The sequence below is a fragment of the Camelus bactrianus genome, chromosome 2, assembly GCF_048773025.1.
Source record: "Camelus bactrianus isolate YW-2024 breed Bactrian camel chromosome 2, ASM4877302v1, whole genome shotgun sequence".
Taxonomy (NCBI): Eukaryota; Metazoa; Chordata; class Mammalia; order Artiodactyla; family Camelidae; genus Camelus; species Camelus bactrianus.
This window is the reverse complement of record NC_133540.1, coordinates 130,399,436-130,405,435: the sequence shown is the minus strand read 5'-3', so window position 1 is coordinate 130,405,435 and position 6,000 is coordinate 130,399,436.

The window sequence follows — 6,000 nt, the reverse complement described above, 5'->3', positions numbered from 1 at the left end:
TCCCCTCATCTCAGTCAGATTCCAGATGTTAACATATCCTAAACTCTTCTCCTCCCATTCCTTCTTCACAGCTTTGGGCCAGCAGCATCTGTGGCTTCCATCACTAAACACAGGGTACCATATTCACACGGGCACCACGCTGCTGGCATCTCACTCTCCACCAAGTGTTTTTCAAGTGTCCTCTAACCTCCCCATCTACCCATCACTCTCAGGAGATGCCTGCGGTGGATGCATTGATGTCCCACCTGTAGCCCCTTCAGTAGCCCATGCACCTGTCCCCTAGCTGCTGTCAGTGTGGCCGATAAAAGCTCACCGCTGCTTCCTTCTCCAAAGAACTTTCTTCAACCAACAGGAGCATCCTGCCTGGCAGACCACCAACCCCCAGACCCAGCGGATGATTGTCTGATACTCGGGTACAAACAGCCTTTGCTTGAAGGTGGAAGAGCAGGTGGATATACAGTAGTGATTCCCTCATTTAATGCCCCAAGACGTTACCCAAGAATCCATATACTGGGCAAAAATGACAATTATACATTTCAAGGGCTGTTGCATACAGCGTCTGTGTTGACGCTGACATCCAGGGACCCAAAGCATTGTTAAGCCCCCTCCACCATTAACATAAGCCATATGAGAATCAGGTAGGCAATGTAGTTCTGGCTCAGGTATGTCACACAGGGGGTGCAGTGAGTCTACAGAGCCACCCGTGTTCATTTCCTTGGTCATCAAGGTTTTTAGCTTTGAAGATGAGGAAGGGCCCGTGAGCCAAGGAGTGCAGGCAGTCCTGAGAAGCTGTAACAGGCAAGCAAGGGACCGTCCCCTAGAGCCTCCAGAAAGGCACGCACCCTGCTGACACTTTGATTTTGGCTCCAAGACACCGGTGTCAGATTTCTGACCTCTGGAAATATAAGACAATAAGTTGGCATTTAAGCCACTGAGTTTGTGGTAATTTATGACAGCAGCCACAGGAAATATAGTCCTTGTAACTATTTGCTGAATGAATTAATGAATAAACGAATGAGAGAAGACGATCTGAAGTCCCTCTACTGACCTGTCCCTATAATTCCTCTGGGTCGGTTTAGGACTGGGTGCCCAGCATGGACCCGGCTGCACCAGCGCGGTCTGAAGGAGTGGGCAACTCCCCTCCCCGCTCTGTGTCCACCTCTCAGATCCCCAGGGGACTCACGAGCTTGATGAAAGGCACCTGTGTGGCACTTGGCTCTGGTGGAACTGGCTAGAGATGAAAATGCTTCACGGGACACACCTGCCCTCCAACCACGCGCTGTCTAACCTGTGCCTTCCGTCACAGGAGTGTTTGTTTCCCTGAAGTTAAGGCACATTCGTCTCAACTCAGCCCTCCCTTTCTGTTTTTTGTTTGTTTGTTTGTTTGTTTCTAACATCATCCCGGACACACTCTGGGCTGTAAGACGTGCAAAGAACATCTGGAGTTTTTAAAGGACATGCAATCTTTTTCACTGACGTCCCTATGTCATCCCACTGGGTTCACGCTACCACCTCCAGTGTTTTGACATCCTCGCTCAACAGATGATGGAACTGAATTGTCATTTACTTGTTTATTAGCTCCTTTTTTCCCCCACTTACTCATGAACTCCTTAATAAACACTGCTGAGGGCTGACTGCCTGCACTTGACCTTGTGTTCAGAACATCGCACACTCCTGCTGCTGCCTGGATGTATCCCAAGTTCTGAGAAGGGAAAACATGAAACCATGAACCTCTTACCATCAGTGTAAAAACTCATCCTTGGTGGAGAGAAGACCGGAACTCTGGCATCCTAGCCCTCCCCACTGAGCACCCCCAAACACAAGACAGCTACTCAGCACCTCTTGTCTTGCACTAGGACGTGGTGCCAGAACTCCTAGAAAGAGACCTTCTCAGTTCATGGTCACTTAGGAGCATAATTCAAGCCACACACCAGCCGATGAAGCTCCCACGGCGGGACGTTCTGTCCTACCTCCCAGGAAGAGCTGGCCTCTTGAGAAGTTCCGATGTGCTTTAGGCTTTACAGTAATGTTTCTCCCCAGCCTGTTTTTCCAGTCTGTCTACTAGAGTCCCGTTGCCGTGTTAGGGCTCCTTCCAGATTTGAGTGTAATCCTCCTCCCTCCACAGTGGTGAGAAGTTAATTCCTTTATGACGAAGTGTTTCCCCTCCTAACCCAGGGTCTCTCAGCCTCGCCACAATTGCCTTTTACGCTGGATAACTCTGTGCATCGTGGCACGGTTAACAGCATCCCTGGCCCCTCTGCTCACTCGATGCCAGTAGCCACTTTGCACCCCCATCCCTGACTCCAGCCCCTCTCCCCCAACCCCATTATAACCAAAAATGTCTCCAGACATTGCTCAATGTCTCCCGAGGGGCAAAATCACCCCAGGGCTATGCCCATCTCTGCGCCTCTGTCTCTGTTGGACCAGGTGACCCGTATCCTCCCTTAGACTGAAAATCCTGCTTCTGTAACACTCATTCTCTAGTCATAGTTTCCCAAAGAAGAACGGGAGTGAGATGTTTTATTTATGACTGTATTGAACAGGAGGTCAGTTTTCCCAATGGCCGTGCATTGAGGTTCTCCAGTACAACAGAACCACAGGAGGACTCAGCTCATGTGATTTGTGCAGGTGTAAGTCCACAGTCCACAGGGCAGGCTGGCAGGCTGGAGCCCCAGACAGACTTGCAGTCCAAGTCCCAAGGCAGCCCACTGCTGAATTCCCTCTTGCTCCAAGGAGGTCAGTCTTCTGTTTCTCAAGGCCCACCCGCAATATGGAGGGTAAGGCTTTGCCCAAAGTCTGAGGATTTCAATGTTAATCTCACCCAACAAACACCTTAGAAGAAACATCCAGAATAACATTTGACTGAATATCTGGGCGCTGTGGCCCAGCCTAGTGGACACAGAGAATGAATCACATCAGGCAGTGATGGGTGAATTCACTCACGGCAAAGAGAGGGACGATGCCCTTGAGCACACCTGGAATTTAGGGCCAGGCTTCCATGGTTATGCCTGAAAGGTCAGTGTTATAGGAGCCATCGGTGGTTCCCAGCCCTGGTCATTACAATTACCTGGGGAGGTTTGAAAAGATGCAGGTGTCAGATCTACCTTTGGGAGTCCAATCCAGTTGGTCTGAGGCTGGGCTCAGCCATCAGTGTGCTGTCAGAGCGGGTAGGGATGTAGCTCAGTGGTAGGGCGTGTGCTTGGTAGCACAAGGTCCTGGGTTCCATCCTCAGTGCCTCTGTTAAGGGAAAAGATAAAGGGACCCTCAGATATTCCCAGTGCACAGCCAGGGTTGGACGCCTCTGGGCTGAATAAACTCTGACCCTTCCCCCAGGACCAACAAGGTGTGCCGGGTTTGCCCTTCGAGGGAATTAGGAGATGCTGGGACAGCCGCTTTACCTCCCTGAGGCTGCTGGTTACGTTAGGAGATACTTGGAAAGCACCCAGCACAGTCCCAGGAGACATAGCAGGTGTCATACGTCAGCACACGTCTGCTCCACCACCCAGCTCGAGCTTAACAACCTGGCTGCCCCGCTCTGTCACTTTTGGGTAAGTTCCTGTTAAAATATAATAATAACCCTGCTTTCTCTAACATGGACCAAGTTTTGAGACAGATGCTGTGCTCCCAGTAGGCATTATCCAACCCTCACAATAATCGTATGAAGAAGATTTGGTGGTGGTTCTGTTAGAGCAGGCAGACAGCTATGTGAGCAGAGAAAGGGGGACTCAGGCCAAACGGCGGGAACTGGGCAGAAAGGAGGGGCACGGGCTGAATGCAGGAAACCATGCGTCATGTAAACAACAGGGGTTGCTGGGCAGAGAAAGAGAAGCAGGAAGCTCTGGGCTGATAAGCGGTCACACATTCTGGGGGGTGACAAGCAGTCTGAGGCCAATAAAGAAAGGTTGGAAAAGGCAGGAATCTCCGGTGTCTGAGTGTAATCTTTTGCTCATTATGCCCTCATTTTGATAAAATTAGCCTTGCAGATTAGAAGCACCCATCATGCACTCATGCCATGACACTTCCGATCCAGACTAAATAAGGACAAAAATCCCTCCTCCTTTCGGAAAGGAACAGTTGGGATGAAAATCAGGAAATACAACCCCAAACCCTTCCCTCCCCAGTGAGTATTCTGCCCAATCGTTTTGACACTCTGTGTAACCAACTTGCAAAGAAACACCGGGCAGCTGCTCACCGGGGTCCGCCCGCTCTCCCCTTGAGAGTGTACTGTAAATCCCTTCATAAATCCCCACTTCACTTTCTTAACCTAAGAGTCTCATCTCTGAATTCTTTCTGCGATGGGACAAGAACCTAGTCACCGGCAACAGTACCAGGTTCAAATGAGGAAAATGAGGCACAGAGAGGTTAGGCCACTTTCCCAAGGCAGAAGCAAACCATCTGAGATTTATCTGACTCAGCAGGTTAAAGCTTTTAAGGAACTTTCCCCAGGAGGTGTAAATCAGGGTTACGGCCACAGGGAAGAAGGAAACAAACAAACAAAAGTGCCACAGTGTCCACATGCTGCCACTGCGTACCTAGAAAACCTAAGCAAATAGAAATGAAAATTCTTAGAATTAATTTGGGAATTTTGCAAAGGCAAAATTATTAATTATTTAATTAATTAGCAGAAATCATCTATGAAAATCACAATAGGAACAAAGCATGGAATACCTAGGGATCAGTTTGGTAAGAAAGATGAGTTCCGTGAATGACTACAACTATCAAACTATATTAAGGGGTGTTAAAGAAGGTTGATTCGACCTTTGGAGAGAGATGGTCTGGGCAGATGGTAAACAGCGTAAAAATGTCAATTCTTTGCAGATTGGTTATAGGTTAAACCTATTCCTTTCTTTTTTTGAATCAAAATGAAGTATTGAGGTAATTTCTGCAATTCAAAGATTTCAGAGTGCAATCCGTAAAGTGCCTTCTGAACTCACGCTGAATTCCAGTATCTCAGAAATAAAGAGTGAGTCCTCCGGGGCACTTGAGTGAGTTCCAGGTTTCATTTCAGACACGGCCGCCTAAGCAGAGAGATTCCTTCTGTTTGGCTGTACATGGGCACACTCAGATCCAAACCAATTTATTTAAAACAAAAATTGCTACACAGTTTAAAAAATTTTTAATTGTGAAATATACTATAGGTTTAGAAATATCTTTACTATATAATATATACACACATACATATATATATACAGTTTTTTTAAATAATTGAATGAACACCCTTGAGGCCACCTGGGCAGACTCTTAAGGAGGCCCTATGATCTGGGTTTTGTGTGCTTGTGTGACCCGTTGCCTTGAGTTTGGTAGAACCTATAACCTGCTTCTAGATATATGAGATACAGCAAAATATAAAACCGCTTCTTAATATATCAGGAGCTCACCCCGACACTCCCAAGACTAAGAAATGCATATATGGAAAAACAGAAACAATAAATAGATTTAAAACGACCAGCCTTGTTAATGCCAGTTGAATTGCGGTGCTGTATCGGCCAAGTGTGGTTTGGAGCTCGGATGAGTCATGGCACCCACAGTTGACGGGAGTGGAATGAGACAGGTACTCGCTCACTGTGGAGAGGAACGCAAGTCAGTAGAATGTTGTTGGAGAGCAGTTTGGCAAAACAGTCCCTGTCTTAAAAGCGTGCATAGGCTTTGTTGGGGTTATTCATTTTTAATAACCTGTCCAAAGGCAGCCATCCTCAAGGCAATGGCTGATGTTAAAACATGTGCATCAAGACGTTTGGTTGGGCCAACACTGGAAATCTGAAACCAGCCCCAAACGCGGAGGGCAGGGAGAGACCCAAGAAAAAAGCAGACCAGATTGGTAGGTGGCAGGTTCAATGAGCAAGAAAACTTACGAGGCATCTCTTCCAACAATTACGGGAATGATTACATAAATTACGGTCTATCCATCCACTTGTTGAATAAGATGCAGATATTGAGATGATGTTTTCTTATAGCTTTTAATGACAAAGATAAACTCTTCTGGCTGTAAGTTAAACGAGT